At 36.8% G+C, this 22,507-nt stretch overlaps 1 long non-coding RNA gene across 1 annotated transcript in view; it reads left to right on the top strand.

Moving 5' to 3' along the window:
• Window positions 1–22,507, top strand: part of LOC126940663 (uncharacterized) — a 68,742-nt gene that overhangs the window by 12,979 nt on the left and 33,256 nt on the right. Inside the window, exons 3-4 of the long non-coding RNA XR_007720861.1 lie at window positions 259–477; window positions 21,146–21,319. This is a non-coding gene — a long non-coding RNA (uncharacterized LOC126940663). The remainder of the gene's footprint in view (window positions 1–258; window positions 478–21,145; window positions 21,320–22,507) is intronic.

Here is a 22,507-nt window from a genome sequence, read left to right as displayed (position 1 = left end):
ATGAATTTAAAATATTCCTGTTCTTATTTTAAAAATATAGCACATATATTTAATATGTAAAATGTGCAACAAAAAAGGAAGATAGCATATACTGGTGTTTCATGATGGTGATTAAATATTATACTGAAGTATTGTGTCTCTCTTTTAATGATGAATGTTATAAGTATATAGATGGTTTTACCATTTTAACTAATCAAAATATCATCGTCATCTACCAAAACTGTTCTTTTTGTTTGTTTGTTTGTTTTTTCCTCCAAGATGGCTGACTAGAAGCATTTCAAGCATTCCTCCTCCACTTGGCAGAACCAAAACAGTATGTGGACAATCACACTTTGAATACATTACTCAGGAAGGAACACAGGAGTTCAACAGAAAGTTGAAGGGAAGTCTTCAAATCTGGGAGGAAAAAAGAAAATGGGCAGCCTGAGTGGCCAAGATCAGCCAAGACCTGGGTGCAAATCCTCAATATGGAAAAGGGTGAGTGAATGTGCTTCCGTGGTCCACTTTCCTACTGTGGAATTGTGCGAGTTGAGGAACAAGGGGAGTACCTGACCCTCCCAATGTCTGAATCTAGCTTGAGAAGCAGCCAGAAGACTGTGAGAAAGAATTTCTTCAGGAGTGTTGCATGCCCTTTTATAGACCTGGGATGCCATTCTTGAGCCCAGCTCCAAGCCAACTGTGCATGGTCCTTGAGAGTAGCAGCATTGGTCCTGGCTGGTAGGGATGCTTAGAGGCAATTATGGAAATGGGACTTTACTGCAGGATGGGTTACCACAAGTAGTTCTGAGAATTGAGTGTGGAGTGAGATCTAGCCACTGGTGGAGCTGGGCAGCCTGAGGATTGCCTTGTCCTGTCCTGACAAGCATGGTGCCTGTACCTACCACTAGGAGGCCTGGGTTCAAGGTTGCCTGGTTCAGCTCTGCCAAACTTCTCCCCACTCTCTGAGACAGTGTGGGATCCATGCTCATGGGTGTTCCACAAATCAATCCACCACGTGGGACACCCAAGTACTTCCCTCAGGGAACGTAGGTCAGATTTATACATCCTGCCACTACTCCCACAGCTGTATTATTATTATTATTATTTTACCTGTCAGTGCCACCTACTGGCCTAGAGGATAGCCCATGTATTTCATTACCATTATAACAACTGCTAGCACAAAAACCCTCAGGAACTACAAAAGGATCTCATGACCACTGCTACTGCCATCACCCACAACACCCCAGGTTCCAAGGATGCCAAAAACCCACTCACCTCCTTATTGCACCACTGCTACTACTGGCATCTGAGAAAGCCACTCAGAAGCCCAGGAACCAGCCTGCCGGGAACTGCCACCTCAGGTGCCAGCATACATGACCCCAGGTCACAATGATAAACATGCTGAGCCCACCACTACTATGAATGAAACCTGAAGAGCTTTTAGGCATTCTAGTCCTCAGCACAACTTCCCCACATCCCCCACCCATGGCTGCACCCTAACTACTGAGCAACCCACAGATACCAAGGCTAGGTATAGCCAAAGAAATCTTTTTTATTATTATCATTATTATTATTATTATTATACTTTAAGTTCTAGGGTACATGTGCATAACGTGCAGGTTTGTTACATATGTATACTTGTGCCATGTTGGTGTGCTGCACCCATCAACTCGTCAGCACCCATCAACTCATCATTTACATCAGGTATAACTCCCAATGCAATCCCTCCCCCCTCCCCCCTCCCCATGATAGGCCCCGGTGTGTGATGTTCCCCTTCCCGAGTCCAAGTGATCTCATTGTTCAGTTCCCACCTATGAGTGAGAACATGCGGCGTTTGGTTTTCTGTTCTTGCGATAGTTTGCTGAGAATGATGGTTTCCAGCTTCATCCATGTCCCTACAAAGGACACAAACTCATCCTTTTTGATGGCTGCATAGTATTCCATGGTGTATATGTGCCACATTTTCTTAATCCAGTCTGTCACTGATGGACATTTGGGTTGATTCCAAGTCTTTGCTATTGTGAATAGTGCCGCAATAAACATACGTGTGCATGTGTAAACTAGCCAAGGAAATCTTACACAGTCTTCATCACTGCAAAGAACCAGAGTCAAATGCCGTACCAAGTAAGTATCACAGTAATATGTTCAAGAAAAAAATCTCCTCCCATGAAAGTAATTTTAAATTAAAAAGAAGCAACTATTGCTCCAGAGCAAAAAACAAAATAATATGACACCTTCAGAGAAACACAATAGTTCTCCAGAAGTAGGTGTTAACAAAAAAAGTCATTGAAATGTCATATAATAAATTCAAAATATTGATTTTAATGAAGTTCAATGAGATGCAAGATAAATTTAAAAACCAATACAAAGAAAAAAAAATTCGGGATATAAATGAGAACTTTACCAGGGAGATTGATATCTGAAAAAAGAAAAACAAAAAAACTCACACACACACACACACACACACACACACACACGTACATATATACAAAAATTCTAGACCTCAAAACTTTATCAAATGAATTTTAAAAATTTTCAAAAGCCTCAACAATGATAAGATCAAGCAAAAAAAATGTACAACTTCAGAAAAGGTCTTTTGAAATATTGCAGACAAAAATAAAAGAAATTAAAAAGAATGTGCATAGGCTTCAAGACATTTGAGACTACATCAGGCAATTGAACTTAAGAATCATATTCTCCAGGGGTAAATACAAATTAAAATATTTTGAAGACCTATTTAATAAAATAATTAATGAAAATTTCCCATCTATCAAGAGATTTAATCATCCAGGTATAGTAGGACCCATAATCCCTAGGAAATTTATTGCAAAAAGAGCTTTAACACAAATTGTAATCAGTCTAAAGTCAAAGTGAAAGAAAGAATTCTAAAATTAACAAGAGAAAAGCATCTAGTCGCTTATGAAGAAAGCCCATCAGACTAACAAGCAGACATCTCAGCAGAAATCATACAGGGCAGAAGAGAATGGGAAGGCATGTCAGAACTGCTGAAATAAATAAAACTTCTAGCCCAGAACTCTATATCCAGCAAAATTAAGGTTTATAAATAAAAGAGAAATAAAATCTTTCCCAGCCACACAAATGCTGAGGGAATTCATCACCACCAGACTAGTCCTACAAAAAATAATCAAGAGTCCTAACTAGAAATGAGAGAATAACATTCACCACTGTAACAACATATGAATGTATAAAACTTACCGGTAAAGCAATCACACACAAAAAAGAGAAATAAATCAAATAAGGGGCCAGGTGCAATGGCTCATGCCTGTAATCCCAGCACTTTGGGAGGCTGAGGTGGGCAGATCACTTGAGGTCAGGAGTTCAAGCTCAGCCTGGCCAACATTGTGAAAGTCTACCTCTACTAAAAATACAAAAATTAGTTGGGGGTGGTGGCGGGCACTTGTAGTCCCAGTTACTTGGGAGACTGAGGCAGAAGAATCGCTTGAACCCAGGAAGTGGATGTTGCAGTGAGCCAAGATTGTACCACCACACTCAGTATCAAAAAAAAGAAATCAAATAATAATATTACAGAGTTCCACTGAATCAAAGATAAGTAGACACAGAAAAAAATTAAAAAAACAATTAAGAATATAACAGGAACAAAAGCTCACATACCAGTATTAACCATAAATGTAAATGGGTTAAATGTTCCACTTAAGAGATATAGATTGATGTAACTGATGTAAAAAGTAATGATCTAACAATATACTGCTTACAATAAATACACCTTACCTGTAATGACACAGAAAGACTGAAAGTAAAGGTGTGGAAAAAGATATTCCACACAAACAAAACACAAAATTAAGAATAACTATGTTAATAGTAGAGAAAACAGATTTTAAATTGAAACCACTTTTTAAAAAGGTCATTAGATATGATAAAGCTCTCAATTCATCAAGAGAATATAATAATTTGAAATATATATGTACCCATTCATATATGTACCAGATTCATAAAACAAATGTTACTAGACCCAAAGAAAGAGACAGACAGCAATAAAATAATAGTGAGGATTTCAACATCCCACTCAAAGCCTAGACAGATCATCAAGACATAAAATCAACAACAAAAATTAACCCACTGGATTTAAATTGCACATTAGAACAAATAGACCTAATATGCATTTACAGAATATTCTACCCAACAACCACATAATACAGATAGTTCTCATCAGCACATGGAATATTCTCTTAGATAGGCTATATATTAGACCACAAAAGGTCTTAACAAATTAAAAGCAAAACAAATCATATCAAGTATTTATTCAGATCACAGTGGAATACAAGTAGAAAACAATACCAAATAAATATTTGGAAATTATACAAATACATGGAAATTATAAAACACATTTATGAATGATCATTGGGCCAACAAATAAGATGGAAATTTAAAAAATTATTGAAACAAATAAAAATGGAAATACAGCTTACCAAATCTGCTGAGATATAACAAAAGTAGTGCAAAGAGTGAAGTTGACAGCTTTAAATGCTTACATAAAAAGTAGAAAGGTTAAAAATAAACAACCAAGCATCATACCTCAATGAACTAGAAAAGCAAGAATAAACCAAACCCAAAATTTGCTCAAGAAAATAAATAAGAAACGTAAAAGATATTAAGATATAAACAAAAATTACAATATTAAGATATAAACAAAAAATTACAAAGGATTTAAGAAATAAAGAGTTGATTCATCTGTTTATCTGAAGGCAATTGATAAGCTCCTAGCTAGTCTAAACAAGAAAATAAGAATGAAGATCCAAATAAACAAAATCAAATACAACAATCGAGATTACAACTGATACCACATAAATACAAAGATCATCAGAGACTATTACCAACTGTATGCTCACAAACTAGAAAACCTAGAGGAAACAGAAAAATTCCCAAATATACCACTTTTTAAGATTTATCAAAAAGAAATAGAAAACCTGAACAGACCAATAATAATGAGTGGTGAGACTGTAGCAGTTTTTAAAAATCTCCCAACAAAGAAAAGCCCAGGACCAGATGAATTACAAGCTGAATTATTCTACCAACATACAAAGAAGAACTAATAGAAATCCTCCTGAAATTGTCACCAAAAACAAGATACAGAGAGAAAATTATCCCTAACTTATTCTACAAGGCCAATATCTCTTTTATACCAAAATCAGGCAAGCACACAATGAAAGAAGAAAACTGCAGACCAATATTCCTGATTAACATAGATGCAAAACCCTCATCAAAATACTATCCAATCAAATCCAACAGTGTATCATAAAGATAATAAATGACAATCAAGTGGGTTTTATACCAGAAATGCAAGGATAATTCAACATATGCAAATCAATAAATATGAACATCATATAAACAAAAATAAGTACACAACTGATATGAGCATCTCAATAGATGTAAAAAAAAATTTGATAAAATCCTGTGTGTCTTCATGCTAAACACCCTCAACAACTTAGGCATAGAAGAAACATCCTTCAAGTGATAAAGGCCAGAAGATGGCTGACTAGAAGCAGCTAGTGTGTGCCACTCCCAGAGAGAGGAGATAGCGTGGTGAGTAAACACTATTTTTTTTAACTGAATTGTCAAGAACACTTTGTGATTCATTAAAGAAGCAACGGGACCCACGGAGTACAGAGAAGTGAGATAGGACAGCCACCCACCTGGGATTGGCATGGAACCAAGTGAGGCTCCTTACCATAGGGAAATGGTGAGTGAGCAAGAGCCCCTGGCTCTTCTCACAGACACACTTCTGCCACAGACCTTTGCAAACCTGCGCATAGGAGATCTCGCCTGATACTCTTCCCTTCCTGGGACCTCCAGAGTGACAGAGAATGTTGCATGGGGTATGGGCAGAGCCTTCACTAAGACACACAGAGTCCCAGGGGCCTCAGACCCCTGAGCACCTTGACACCAGTGGCTGTAGCTCTACCAACAAGGGAAGCCAGGCTCTTTCACACTCCCCAGGAAAGGGGCCTCATCCATGGTGCTGAGGAGTGAATGGTCTGCAGGCTTGGCCTCTGCTACGCCTCATTAGACAAAGACAATTGGCCTAGGACCTTAGCACCGCCACCCCAAGCTGCCTGAGCTCTTAAGCCAGTGGCAGTTCTGCATTTCCCTGGGACAGAACTCCCAGAGGAAAAACACAGGTCTGACATTTTTGCTGCTGCTGCTGCTGCTGCCCCCAACCCGACTGCCTTCAGGCTCGGTAGGGAGCAGAGAGATGAAGGACCATTGCAGGCCTCCAGCACAACACGGCTGCCTTCCAGAAAAGTGGCCAGGCTGTGTTGTATGTGAACCCCTGATCCTGTAACTCCTCAGTGGCCAGGATCTCTCAACCTGGCCCCCTAGCGTAGCTGCCCTGCCCCTGCCAGGGCACAGCACATCAGTTGGTGGGGGCTCTGCATTTCTCTGAGGAGTAAATTCTGATATTTACTGAATTCTGATATAGACATTCCCCCTCCCTTCTGCCACTGCCAATGCAGCAGTAAGGCCCTTAGTGCCCTCTAACTGGGGAAGAAACAAGCAGCCTGCGTGCTTTACTCATACGTCCAGAATGCTACAGTCACCACAGGGAATTGAAATGAGTCTCTCTTCTCAGTGAGTCCCCAACCCCCTGCTCTTCACCAGGCAGGGACCCGTGGCTTGGGCCTGAAATGCAGCCACCATGCCCTGGGCTCATTGTTTCCATTGGCAGATGCTCTTTGTTGCTCTAGGGTGGAGCTCCAAGAGACAAGGAAAAGGTCTTCTCCCATTATCACTACCAAAGTCCTAGTCCCTGCTTCCCCCAAGCTTGAGAGGGAAAAAAGCCTGAGCTTGCCCCATGGCTGTGGTGCACTGCCGAAGAGTGCCAAGCTAAGATCTGTAGCCAGCACTCAAGTAAGAGAGGAGCTCACACTCTCAGAGCCCTGAGAGGGAGCATGGCTACAAACAGGAGGAAATAAGAGGAGCTGCCTGGCTGAGCAAAAGCCTACCTAAAGGGCATTATGCTTAAGCGTCATCTACTGGATCACAGCCCAAACTTCAACAACAAAAATACTTAGATGATAGTACTATATCCCCCTGTGAAACCAAGAACAAGAATTCAGCCAAAAATAAAGATGCTGCACAAAGCCTTGACCCTCTGAAAACATGAAGAAATGGAGCCAACTGACTGTGTTCAAATTACACACCAAGGTAAAGGGAACATTGATCCACAGAGATGAGAAAGAACCAGTGCAAGAATTCTGGCAACTCTAAAAGCCAGAGTGTCTTCTTACCTCCAAATACCACAGTAGCTCCCCAGCAATGGTTATTAGTCAGAAGGAAGTAGCTGAAGTAAAAGACATAGAATCTGGAGTCTGGATAGCAATTAAGACCCTTGAGATTCAGAAGAATGTTGAAACAAATTCCAAGGATTTTACGGAATCCGGTTGTATTAGTCAGTTCTCACATTGCTGTAAAAAATACCTGAGACTGGCTAATTTATAAAGAAAAGAGGTTTAATTGGCTTATGATTCTGCAGGCTGTACAGGAAGCATGGCAGCAACTGCTCAGCTTCTTGAGAGGCTTCAGGAAATTTACAATCATGGCAGAAGGTGAAGGGGAAGCCAGCACTTCACATGGCCAGAGCAGCAGGAAGTGAGAGAGCAGGGGAGTTGCCAGACACTTTCAAATGACCATATCTCATGAGAATTCACTCTCTATCACAAGAACAGCACAAAGGGGGAATTCTGCTTCCATGATCCAATCGCCCACCAGACCCTGCCTCCAGTGGTGGGGATTAAAATCTGACATGAGATTTGGGCAAGGGCACAGGCCAAACCATATTATTTCCTCCTTTGGCCCCTCTCAAATCTCATGTCCTTCTCACAACAGTCCCCCAAAGTCTTAACTCATTCCAGCATTAACTCAAAAATCCCAAAGTCCAAAGTCTCATCTCAGACGAGACTAGTTCCTTCTGCGCTGAGCCTGTAAAATAAAAAATTTGTTACTTGCTTCCAAGATATAATGGGGGGTAAGGTATTGGGTAAATATTCCCATTCTAAATGGGAAAAATCAGCCAAAAAAGGGGCTAAAGGCCCCATGCAAATCTGAAACCCAGCAGGGAAGTCACTAAACTCTAAAGCTCCAAGACAATCTCCTTTGAATTCATGCTCCACATCAGGATACATTGGTGTCAGGGGTGGGCTCCCAAGGCCTTGGGCAGCTCTGCCCCTGTGGCTTTGCAGGGGTCAGTTCCCACAGCTGCTCTTATGGGCTGCTGTTGAACACTTTCAATTTTTCCAGGCACATGGTGCAAGCCCTCAGTGGCTCTACCATTACAGGGTCTGGAGAATAGTGGCCGTTTTCTTACAGCTCCACTAGGCAGTGCCCCAGTGGGTACTCTGTGTGGAGGCTCCAACCTCACATTTCCCCTCCTACTGTCCTAGTATGGGTTCTCCGTGATGACACCATCCCTGCAGTGGGCTTCTGCCTGGACATTCCTCCAAACATCCTCCAAAATATAGGCAAAGGATCCCAAGCCTCAACTCTTGCAGTCTGTGAACCCACAGGCTTACTGCCACATGGAAACCACAAAGGCTTATGGCTTGCACCCTTAAAGCACTGGCCTGAGCTGTATGTGGGTTCCTTTAGCCACGGTTGGAGCTGGAGTGGATGGGATGCAGGCAGTAGTGTCCTGATGCTGCAAAGGGCAGCAACACCATGGGCCTGGCCCATGAAACCACTCTTTACTCCTAGGCCTCTGGGCCTGTGATGGGAGGGTCTGACATGAAGGTCTCTGAAACGCCTTCAAGGCAAAACAATTTGACATCACATTTGGGTGGGAACACAGACCCAATCCAAAGAACCAGTAAAATGTTTCAAGGGAAGAAAGATAAAATAGCCATTTTAATGAGGAGCCAATCTGAGCTGATCGAACTGAGAAACTCACTACAAATATTTCATAACAAAATGTAAAGTTTTGACAGCATAGGAGACCAAGCTAAGGAAAGAATCTCTGAGTTTGAATGCTGGTTCTTCAAATTAACTCAGTCAGAAAAAAAATTAGAAAAAATAATTTTAAAATGAGCAAAACTCCTGAGAAATATGGTATTATGTAAATATAACAAATCTACACATCATTTGCATTCTTGAAAGAGAGGGAGAGAGAGCAAGTAACCTGGAAATTCTATTTGAGGATACTGCCCACAAAATTCCACCCCCCAACCCTAGAGAGATTGACGTGCAAATTCAGGAAGTTCAAAGGACCCCCACAAGATACTAAATGAGAAGACCATCCCCAAGACACACAGTTGTGAGATTCTTCAAGGTCAGAACAAAAGAAAAAATATGAAAGGCAGATAGAAAGAAGGGGCAGATTACCTACAAAGGGAACCTCATCAGGCCAACAGGAGATCTTTCAGCAGAAACCCTACAAGACAGAAGAGATTGGGGACCTATATTCAGGATCCTTAAGGAAAAGAAATTCCAACACCATACTAAGCTTTATGAGTGAAGGAGAAATAAAATTCTTTTCAGACAAGCAAATTCTAAGCAAATTCATTACCAACAGGCCTGTATAACAAGAGGTCCTTAAGGGAGCATGCAACATGGAAATGAAAGGTCATTTCCAGCCATCACAGAAGCACACTCAAGTATATAGACCATCAATATTATAAAACAAATCCCCAATCAAGATGTAAAAACAGCTAACATCATGATGACAATCAAATCTGTACATATCAATATTAGACTAAAATATTAATAGGTTAAACAACCTACCTAAAATGTACAGAGTGGCAAGTTGCATAAAGAAGCAAGACCCAACTCTAGGCTATCTTCAAGAGATCCATCTCACATGGAGGGACACCCACAGGCTCAAAGTAAAAGGATGGAGAAAGATCTATCAAGCAATAGGAAATTTTTAAAAAGCAGGGCTTGCTATTTTTATTTTAGACAGAATCAACTTCAACAACAATCAAAAAAGACAAAGCAGAGCATTACATAATAATAAAAGATTCAGTTCAACAAGAAGACTTAACTATCCTAAATATATATGCACCCAACATTGGAGCACAGAGATTCATAAAACAAAATCTTAGAGATTGGCAAAGAGACTTTCATTACCACTCAATAATAGTAAGAAACTTCAACACTCCAACAAATGTATTGGGCAGATCATCAGGGAAGAAGACTAACAAAGATACTTGGGATCTAAACTAGTTACTAGACCAAATGGATCTAACAGACAACTACAGAACAATCCATCTAACAAAAACAGAATGCACATTCTTTTCATTTGTAGATGGCACATACTCTAAAATGTATCTTATACTTGCCATAAAGCAATTTTCCACAAATAAAAAAAAAAAATCATACCAACACTATGGGACCACAGTGCAATAGAAACAGAAATCAGTACTAAGAAAATCTCTCAAAACCATACAATTATATGGGAGTTAAACAATTTGCTCCTGAATTTGGGGTAAATAATAAAATTAAGGCAGAAATCAATAAATTCTTCAAAACTAGTGAAAACAAAGACACCACATATCAGAATCTCTGGGACACAGCTAAAGCAGTGTTAAGGGAAAAGATAATAGTGCTAAACACTTACATTAAAAAGTTAGAAAGAGCTCAAACTAACAAGCTAATATCACACCTAGCCAAACTTGAAAAGCAAAAGCAAACTAACTCCAAAGCTAGCAGAAAAATAAATTAACCACAATCAGAACTAAACTGAATGAAATGGGAACAAGAAAACTCCATAGATTTTGCCCAAAGGTTGCTAGATATAATAATAATAATAATAATAAAAACTTCAACAATGTTTCAGGTTACAAAATCATGGACAAAAATTAGTCACATTTTTATACACCAATAATCATCCAGCTGAGAATAAAATCAAGAAGGCAATCTCATTTACGATAGCTACCAAAAATTTAATACCTAAGAATGTAATTAATCAAACCGGTGTAAGAGCTGTACAAGAAAACAAAAACACTGATGACAGAAACTGTAGATGACACAAACAAATGGAAAACATCCATGCTCATGGATTGAAAACATTGATATTTTTGAATGAACATTTTGCTTCATGCAATCTATAGATGTAATGCAGTTCCTATCACAATAACAATATTATTTTTCACAGAGAGAAAAAACAATCCTAAAGTTCCTATGAACCATAAAAGAGCCTGGAATAACCAAGGCAATTCTAGGCACAAAGAGTAAATCTGGAGGCATCACAATTCCTGACAACATTACTATAGTAACCACAAAATCAAGTTACTGGCCTGAAAATTGACTTATAGTTTAATGGAACAGAATACAGAACCCAGAAATAAAGACAATATGTACAGCCAACTTATATATGCCAAAGTTGCAAGTACATACATTGGGGAAAGGACACCCTTTTCAATAAACAGTGCTGGGAAAATTGGAGAACTTTATGCAGAAGAACGAAACAGGACCCCAATCTTGCAGCATATAAAAAATCCAATGCAAGATCTATCGAAGAGTAAAATGTAAGACCTGAAACTATAAACATAGTAGAAGAAAACCTAGGGAAAACTCTGGTGGACATTGGTCCAGGCAACAAATTAATAGCTAAGATCTCAATATCACAGTCCACAAAAACAAAAATCAACAAATAGGACTAAATAAAACTATACAGCTTCTGCACAGCAAAAGAAATATTCAATAGAGTTGACAGCCAACTTGTAGAATAGGATAAAATATTTACCACATGTGCATCCAACAAGGTTCTAATATCCAGAATATATAAGGAACTCAACAACCACCACCATCACCAAAAAAAAAAAGTAACCTCTTTTAAACATGGGCAAGGACTTGAATAGACACTTTTCAAAAGGAGACATACAAATGTCCATCATTAGGAAGACCATCATTAATAACAATTTCCTAAAAATGGTGTTGCCAAGAATGTGTAGACAAGGGAATGCTTATGCACTGTTGGTTAGAATGTAAATTAATGCAACATCTATAGAAAACATTATTGATGTTTCTCAAAGAGCTAAAAATACAAATACCATTCAATTCAGCAATCCCACTGCTACCCAAAGGAAAAGAAATCATTATTTTTTTAAAAACTGCACTTTTATGTTGATCACAGAATTATTCACAATAGTGAACATACCGAATCAACCTAAGTGTTCATCAAACAATGACTGGATAAGTAAAATGTGGTACATATACACACTGGAATACTACTCAGTTTTAAAAATAATGAAATCATGTATTTTGTACACCATGAATGGAACTGGCAGCCATTATTTTAGTGAATCAGGCAAGACAGAAAAACCAATATTGCTTCTTTTCAATTACAATTTGGAGCTAAATAATGAGTGCACATGGATGTAGAGTGTGAAATGATAGACAATGGTGTCTTGGAAGGGTGAGGGTGTGGGAGGCAGGTGGAGGATGAAAAACTACTTAATGGGTACAATGTACACAGTTTGGGTGATGGATACCCTAAATGCTCTGACTTCACCACTATGCAATCTGCATTAATAAAATTACACTGTACCTCATAAATTTATATAAATTTAGAAAAAGGAATCCACCAGAAAAAAATATATATCATCTTCAAAATATGTTTTGCATATAATATTTTATTGCACTAAAGGATTTCACCGGAATAACTATTGTAGAAGGATAGAATATTCGAAATCATTATTTAGCCTTTTTCTGAAATATTCTTGTCATTTTGTCTTATCTATTATACAGTTCTCTCACTGGAGGATCAGTAAGTTTATAGATGCTCTCCCTCTTGAAGCATTACTCCAAAACTAGCAGCAAAATTATTTTCTATTTGTAAGCATTTTTAAACGTTAATTTTATTCTTATTTCAATAGTTTTGGGGTATGGGTGGTTTGGGGTTACATGAGTAAGTTCTTTAGTCATGATTTTTGAGATTTTGGTGCATCTGTCACCAGAGCAGTGTACACTGTATCTAATATGTAGTCTTTTATCCCTCATCCTGCTCCTAACATCCCCCACTCAGAGTTCCCAAAGTTCAGTATATGATTTGTTTGCCTTTGCATTTTCCTAACTGAGCTCCCACTTATAAGTGAGAACATACAATATCTGATTTTCCATTCCTGAATTACTTCACATAGAATAGTGTCCTCCAGCTTCATTCAAGTGGCTGTAAGAGACATTATTTCGTATATGTATCACGTTTTTTTTAATCCACTCATTGGTTGATGGACATTTAAGTTGGTTTCATACCTCTGCAATTGCAAATTGTGCTATTACAAATATGCGTGTGCATGTGTCTTTTTCATATAATGCTTTATTTTCCTTTGGGTAGATCGCTGGATCGAATGATAGTTCTACATTTAGTTCTTTAAGGAATCCCCATACTGTTTTCCATAATGGATGTATTAGTTTACATTTCACCAGCAGTGTTAAAGTGTTCCCTTTTCTCCACATCCATGCCAACATCTGTTGTTTTTTGACTTTTATATCATGCCCATTCTTGCAGGAGTAGGGTGGTCTCTCATTGTGGTTTTAATTTGCATCTCCCTAACAGTGATGTGGAGCAGTTTTTCATGGGTTTGTTTGCTTTTTATATAACTGCTTTTGAGAATTGTCTATTCATGTCCTTTGCCTATTTTTTTATGGGATCATTTGTTTTCTTCTTGCTAATTAGTTTGAGTTCTTTATGGATTCTGGGTATTAGTCCTTTGTCAGATGCATAGGTTGTAAATATTTTCTCTTACTCTGTGTGTTGTCTGTTTACTCTTCTGATAATTCATTTTGCTGAGCAGAAGCTTTTTAGTTTAATTAGGTCCCATTTACTTCTTTTTGTTGCATTTTCTTTTGGGGTCTTAGACATAAATTATTTGCCTAAGCCAATGACTAAAAGAGTTTTACAATATTATCTTCAAGAATTTGTATGGTTTCAGATATTAGATTTAAGTCTTTGATTCAACTTGAGTTGATTTTTGTATAGGTGAGAGATGGAAATCCAGTTTCATTCTGCTACATGTGGCTTGCCAGTTTTTCCAGCACCATTTATTGAATAAGATGTCCTTTCCCCAATTTGTTTTGTATGGTTTGTTGAACAGTTGGTTACGTAATCATTTTAAAAATGTGAAAATCATCACCCTAAGGACATATATTAACTGTGACTTTGAATATATTTCTAGAACAATAAAACCGAATGTTTATTCCAATTTACATGTACAACAGTTGAAGACATATCTTTACAAATTAAATTAAATTATACATGTTTTCAACTAAGCCTCTGAAAATTATAATGTTCCTTAAGGCTTCACTTTTATTAATAGTTTATGAGAAAGAGCATATCTGTGATTAGTAACAAAGAAGATTTATGTAATTTGTTTTACTGCTAACTTTCGTCTGTGTAGAAGTTTATAGTTTGTATGTCTGTCTGCTAAATTTGTAGCTTTAGAAACTAAAATATATCCAAACTAGTCTATAACTTGAAAAGATGTTACTAGTTGGCAAATTCTAGTAATGAGACAAAAATTCCAAGCTCTTTGACTGGAAACCAAAACAAATCTAGCTTTGTATATTCTCTCTGAGACACATAGACTATAAACCATATTGACAGGTAATATTAGTCTGAATTCTTCATATTTTGGTGGAGTGGGCTTCCACTGGGAGTTGGAAGTTATAGCATTTCACCCTATCTCTGCTAAGAATAGTGGAGCAAATCACTGAACAGACCAAATCGTGAAGTTCCTATACATGTCTGTACAATTCTTATTTAGACTAGGACTCTATAGCTCTTTACAAGGTAATATCTTATTATTTTAACATTAACATTCCCAGAAGTAAATATATATATGTGTGTGTGTGTATGTATATATATGTATATATATATTTTACTCATACATATTTACTATGTATGGGTTTATTGAATAATTTATACATAGTTAACTATATTTGGGTTTACCTGCCCGAGACTATGACCATGTGTGTCAAATAAGTGACATTTATAAAGCCTTTATACGTTAAGTGAACAGAACTTCAAAGCTTGACTTAAACTCAAAATAGTCTATGTGATACAAATGCAGACTTTATTATTTCAAATTTAATTGATTTAGGAATTCATGCTGTATTTTTTTTTTTAACTAGTATAAGTTTGTAAGTATAAAGAGGCCACCACTAGTTCAGAAAATGTAATATTCGGATTTACATATCAAAACAATTAGATCATTATTGGTATAACATTTCAAATCATTTATGTTTTGGGGTGATTTTTACACTCATTATTTACCTCATAATTGTCTTAGGCTTGAGAGGCTAAGGAAAATCTAAATCATTCCTTTGATTACCAATCAGAACAAAAGAGAAATCTAAAATAAAAGTTAAAAAGTTTTCACGCCTGTAATCCCAGCACTTTGGGAGGCTGAGGCGGGTGGATCACGAGGTCAGGAGATCGAGACCATCCTGGCGAACACGGTGAAACCCCGTCTCTACTAAAAATACAAAAAAATTAGCCGGGCGTGGCGGCGGGCACCTGTAGTCCCAGCTACTCGGGAGGCTGAGGCAGGAGAATGGCGTAAACCCGGGAGGCGGAGGTTGCAGTGAGCTGAGATCCGGCCACTGCACTCCAGCCTGGGCGACAGAGCGAGACTCCGTCTCAAAAAAAATAATTAATGAGTCAAAAGAGTACCAAATGGTAACAAAGTGATAATAAAGAGATAAAGAAGGAGAAGGAAAGGAGGAAGAGAAGGACGAGGAAAGAGGAGGAAGAGGAAAAGAAGAAACGTGTGTAAAGAGAGTAATACTGACCAGCGATTTAGAGTTAATTTAAATATCCTCTGACACACAGGGACCATGAAACAGCAAGAGCTCTCTTATTGAAATACTCAGCAACAGTGATTATTTTTATATAGCATACAAGTTTCTTTTTACCTTAACTTTAATTCTATTTCCAGCTAACTAAATATTATCTAACTTCACAAGCTGACACGTGAAAATAAACTTTCATCAGTGAAGCATTTTTGACAGGCATTCATTCATTCAACAAGATTTTCCAAGTACTGATTTTGTGCTGTGTTTTGGGTTATTTTCTCAACATGTGAAAAAGCATGTTTAAATACTGTCTTCACAGAGCAGTTCTTAAATTATAAGTTGCATGTGAATCACTAAGAATCTTGTTAAATTGTCAATGTTTGAGGCATAGCAAAGAGAATTTATTACTTTGTTAGAAAATGAACTCCAGGAATTGAAACCTTTAACCATGATCTGTAAACCAGAAAGTGTCTGAGACAGATCTCAATCAATGTAGAAATTTTTTTTCATCAAGGTTAAAGACATGCCTGAAAAAAAAGGATCACAAATCCACAAGAACTATCTGTGGTCCATACCTTTTTCCAATGATGATTTTGAGGACTTAAATATTTAAAGGGAAAAAAGTGGACTCGACGGGAAAAAGGAAGGGTACAGTCACATTACTGAATCCACATGTTGCAAGAGAAAAGTAGCAGTAAAGAAAGAGTCAATTAGTTCAACTAGCACTCAGTAACTCAAAATGTTCCATGAGAAATGTGAGCTAGAGTAGCTACCTGTGGTGATATTTAACCTTTATCTGTAACTATCCTCTTAGGAACAAAAGGAAAGGAAGTTTCATACATGATTCAGCTTTTAGCTTAATTTATACTTTTGGCCATAATTGGGTTCCTCAGATTTTATTTTTCATTTCACATTCATTTCCCATCCCTCCTTAAAAATTTTTTTTCCTTTAGAGAAAGCATATTAGATGAAAATGAGTCTCTGGTTTCAGATTTTGTCCAATCTCTCATGGCTAAGATGGTTTGTTCCTAGATGGATAGTTCCCATATTGTGAGGAAAGTTCATTGTTAGCAAGTTGTGAAGTCTCCCATTCCATTAAAGAAAATTAGGGGAGGAAGAGAGAAAGAAAACAGAAGAACAAAAAAGAGAATTAACATATAGAAAGGTAAAACAATCCTGGAAAACGGATATAGGTCATATTACTCTGAAGTTCATACATCAGTAGGAAGTAATAAATGTATATTTATATATAATATATAATATACATTTTATATATAATATATATTATATAATATATTATAAAATATTATATATAGGGATTGTCCTTTTCTTCCAGTGTTTAAGTTTTCTAGCTTCAGGTTACAGAGCTTTAAGAAAAGCACTATTTTAACTTTTTGTGATTTCAAATCATTGAAAATGGAGACAAAAAGAAAAAAGGGAAAAAAGTAAAAAACATGGCTTTAGAGACTGTAGCCAGGAAAATGTTAGGATTTAGTTCAAATTTTAGAAAATAATAAAAAGTGAAAATTATTGGACAAACTTAGAATCTAGTAGGAAGTATCCTATAGATTATTTTGAAAAAATAATTTATGTCTCTAATTACCCAATTTTATTAAAGGCAAAATCACAGCAGGACCAATTGGTTTGTAAAATAAATTTTAGTTTTATTGTACTTGGCATGGTTATTTGCCTAGAATTGAACAAGGATAATCATTTGCCATATAAGTGTTTAAAAAAAAAAAATCAGTCTTGCTGGAACCTTTCTAAAAGTCTTGATCCCAGCCAAAGATTTTTTCCGTACCTGTAGATACTGGTATGAATTCAATGAATTTCTCCTTTTTTGAGGTACCAAGTAAGCTTGGGGTTCCTGGGTCCGTCAGAAAGTAACATTCTTTACCTACCACAAGTCAGCACTGTCTTAAAGACAAAATATGAGACCTGTTTTTCCAAGGGGCTTTTAAAGCTCTGTAGGTCAGCCCTATTTTCTCAAGGTCATCTGAAAATATGTCATCCTAGTCAAAGCCTTGATCAAATAACCATTGTCTCTAATCATGTCTTGTTATAAAAGAAAACAGATTCTTAGTGAACTGATACAAATAGCTATATAACCTACAAATTAAGAATAATCAAAAAGCTTCCAAATTTTGGAAACACGTTGAAAAAAAAAGAATTATGTTTTAAATTTTGCTCATAAGAGTTTATTTTATTCAGTTGTTAAAAGCTTAAATGGCATAAAAGAGGAAAAAGTTTTATTGACTCTGAAATATAAAAAGAACTGGCAGTGTGTTAAACAAAGGTCGTAAAAGGTTATTTTCAGTCGTCTATTAGTTCACTCCATGCAGTGAACTTCTTTTCTGCTCCATATTTGATCAGCAATCCTCATGAATATATCACATCTCCATGAAAGTCCTGGAAGATTTTCTCTTCATTCCAATGGCACAGTCTCTAAATTTATCAGAAACCTGTATTTTAGAGAACTCCTCATAGCTCTGTAGCTGATTATAAATAACCCTTTCAAAAGGTTAAGCTATAACAATTGTGGATGAAATAAGTCTTAGAACAACCATGATAAAAAAAAAAAAAATGACAGGAAAATTTGGTTATTTCTGTGGCTTGCAACTGTTTAACATAATCATAATTACTACTAATATTATATACTAAGACATATCAGAGTCACAGAAATCTCATAATTTTGGAACTCATACTAATAATACACGTATATAAATATAATCAAAATATGTTAGACATTATTTCATAGTTGACAATGCTTTCTATGGTTTTATTATACCAATATAAGCAAATATATCTGTTTTGGATTTCAGATTTTAAATCTGAAAATATCTGTTTTGGATTTTATATTATAAACCTAATATTTAAAAAATGAAATCAAAAAGAATAAATTCAGCATTTGATTTTGAAAAGTTTGTGAAATAGCAAAGGTTTATATTTAAGATATAATCAAATGGGATAACAGATTATTGTAAAACAAGTCATTAATTTAGCCTACATAACTTTTTTTTTTTTTTTTAAAGTAAAAGCCTTTACTCTTTATTAGAGGAGAGTTACTTTCCCAAATAATAATCCCTAATAAAGACAGCATGATGCCAGTTAAAAATCTCTCAGATCTTATAAACAAATCTATTAAACTCTAATATCTTTACCATAAGATATGTTTGCAATTCTTTTTATAAACTTTTTTTCCCCCTAAAATGAGGATTAAAGATCTAAGAAAACCTGGGGCCCCAATGCTGGTCTTGCATCACTGTGCCTTTGATGTTAATGTTTAATTTATAGAGCGACTGAACTCATTATTTCTCTCAAAATTGACTCCTACAATCTCACATACCTACCTTTTCTACATAGTTCCTGGGCCTAGAGGGGTTGAGTAGTCTTAATTTTCATCCCTGTGTCTCAAGAACACAGTTCATTTTTATAGTCATCTTCTCCTGAGTCTGACAATGAGGTTTTAAGTATGGTCAATGTTTAAGATTTAGTAGGAGTTAGGGTCCTTTTTACACCCAAGTGTCAAAGCCCTGTAACATACCAGAGCAAGGATTTTAAAAGCCTTACAGAAAGTAACATGCATGTAATAACATTAATTAATTTTTTAAAATCTCAGTTTTTTCTAAGCAAATGCAGATTTTTAAAAAACGTAGTAACATTGACATAGGAAACTTTTCAATAAAATTAAAATGTGTTTCTTAGACTAATTACAAAAAAGCAAAAAACTGATCTTGTACAGTGTGATTGCATTTCTTTATGGGGAGTTCTTTTAGATAACCTGCAATTCCAAACTAATGAAAAGGATACTAAAATTTATTAGACATAGTAAGAGTGTATCCTTGGTCATCAGTGAAAGTTTTACATTTCATAGAGCCATTTAGACATACTAGGAGAAGCCAAGAATATAAAATTATTATATCAGGAAAATACATTTATTTTAGATCTTCAAAATAAATTATTTTTAGTATCGGACCACAATGACAGTTAGAACCTGAGAAAAAAGTTACATGAGGTGATAAAAAGCTTGAAGGAGAGAGTTATTGTATCAGGCCTCTTCAAGTAGAAAAGAAAGCTGAAAATTAGATGCAACAGAAGTTGAATTTGAATTTTAGGGTGAGAAATTAAAATTTATTGTAATTTTATTAAAAGTATATCAACACTTTAAAAATTTTATCACTCTAACCAATTCTTTAGTGTTGGTTAAACTGTATTAAGTTTCACTCTTAATACAGGCTGGAGTGCAGTAGCCCAGTCGTGGCTCACTGCAGCGTCAAACTCCCTGGCTCAATTGATACTCCTACCTCATCCTCTGGAGTAGCTGGTGTGACAAACACATGCCTTCAGACTCTGCTAATTTTCGTATTTTTTAGTAGAGACAGGGTTTTGCCATGTTGCCCAGGCTAGTCTCAAACTCCTGGGCTCAAGCATTCTGTTCCCATCAGCCTCCCAAAATGTTGGGATTACAGGAGTGAGCCACCATGCCCAGCCTTCCTGATAACCTCTTTCATTACCCTAAGCAATCGTCAGCAACATAACCTTAAATTTGCATAACAAAGGAAATTCTTAGGTGAAAATCAGCAAAATTTACATTGCAAAGTACAGAGAGAGAGAGAGTTAGGGTGTGTTGCAGGAGGATTAAAATGGATGCCAAGCCAAACACGAAATTATAGAAATCTACCATAGGATTTTACAAGGAGACCAATTTTATTTACATAGGTAGTTTTAAATTTATTCTGTATCTTTTCACTGGGCCACTGATTTCTTCCAATGCAGCCCATATTGCAGAGGTTCCCACCCGCCAGGCTGTGGACCAGCACTAGCTTGTGGCCTGTTAGGAACTGGGTCACACAGCAGGAGGTAAGTGGCAGGTGGGCGAGTGTTGACACTTGAGCTTCACCTCCTGTCAGCTCAATGGCAGCATTAGATTCTCATAGGAGCACAAAGACATAGATAGATAGATAGATAGATAGATAGATAGATAGATAGATAGATAGATAGATAGATAGAGGTGTAGATATCTTCGATACCAGCTTTTAATTAAGCTGACTTTTAAATAGCTTTAAAAATCCTTTCAAATCTCTTACTATTATATATTAGCAGAGATAATCAGCTGATATTCAAAAGGAGCATAACTATCAAACAAGAAAGGACTTGATTTAGGAAGCAAACCTAGGTTACAACAGTAAAAGGGGCAGAATCTTAGCCACTGAACTATAGCTAATGGTAGCTGCCATTGTTCTTTTAGAAGAAGAAAAACTAGAGGCAGCTTTTTTAGTAAAAGTTACCCTTGTTTTGTGGCTGAAGTCCCCCTAGTAGAAAAACATTTTTTAATCCTTTTTTCTGGCTGTTTTTGTTTGTTTGTTTGTTTGTTTGTTTTTATTTTTGTTTTGTTTTTCAGTTTTGCAGCTGTAGGGGATTTCAGCCAATTCAGAGGACTTGGTCTGCATAAGTGGGAATTCTCATTCAGATTTGACCAAACCAGGTGGAGTTGGTGAAATCCAGTGGGAACAGGAGTGAAAGGCCAAAACAAGAACAAGAAAAACAAGCAATACGATTACTGAGCACTCTAATGGTAAGGAGAAATCAAGGCCAGCTGGTTGTCAATCTTAAGTTTTAGTCATAACAAACCTGCATATTGTTCATATGTACCCTAGAACTTACAGTATAATCATAATTTAAAAAATTAAAAAAAAAAAAAAGGAAAGTGACAGACTGAGAATGGTGGTGCATGCCTGTAATGCCAGCTACTCAGGAGGCTGAGGCAGGAGAATCACTTGAACCCAGGTGGCAGAAGTTGAGGTGAGCCGAGATTGCACAATTGCACTCCAGCCCAGGCAAAAAGAGCAAAACTTGGTCTCAAAATAAATAAATAAGTAAATAAATAAATACAATAAAATAAAAATAAAAATAGAAAGAAAAGAAAATGACTTAAGACATTTATTTCAAGGCAAAACCCCAGTTCAGCTACCTACCTAGGAATGCGGCCAAGGCTGAAAGCTGATCTCTACCATCTTAGAAGCAGGAAGAAGCTCAAACTTGCCTTACCTGTTGTGAGTGAGTAAAACCTCAGAAAAGGAGTCATACAGCTAAATCAACCTTAGATCTCAACCGAATTAGGGGAGATCAAGATTCTCTGGAGGGTAAATAAAACCTTCAGTACCTCCGCAAATTGTCCTATTGGTTTGAGCAATAAAATCTTGGTACCAGCCTGGGTACCAAGGTTTGAGGTTTGGTACCCAGGCTGGTACCAAGCACCAACAGGAGATTTGTCAAAGGTTAGGGCCACCTCCACTCAGAGTCCACTTTGTCACCAATTTGTAAACCAAAAAATATCTGAAGCAGGAATCAATCACTTTAGAGGTTTATTGTGCCAAGGTTAAGGACTTGCTTGAAAAGAAAAATCACAAATCCATAGGAACAATCTGTGGTCCATACTTTTTCCAAAGATGATTTTGAAACCTTCAGTATTTAAAGGGAAAATGCGGGCTGGAGGGGAAAGAGAGACGGTATTGTGACATTGCTGAATCCACATCTTGTAATAGAAAAGGAGCTGGTAGGGGAATAGTCCATTAAGTTTTCAACTAACTCTCAGTAAATCGGCACTTTATATAACATAAGGTGAACAGAGTAGCTATCTATGGAGATACATAACCTTTATCTGTAGCTCTCTGCTTAGGAACAAAACAAAAGCAGGTTCTTGCATGACTCATCTTTCCGCTTCATTTTTTCTTTTTGGGATAGTGAATTGGGGTCCTGAGAT

Source organism: Macaca thibetana, chromosome 17, assembly GCF_024542745.1.
Source record: "Macaca thibetana thibetana isolate TM-01 chromosome 17, ASM2454274v1, whole genome shotgun sequence".
In the NCBI taxonomy this organism is placed as follows: domain Eukaryota; kingdom Metazoa; phylum Chordata; class Mammalia; order Primates; family Cercopithecidae; genus Macaca; species Macaca thibetana.
The sequence above is the reverse complement of the archived record's forward strand: the minus strand, read 5'-3'. Positions and strand labels throughout refer to the sequence as shown.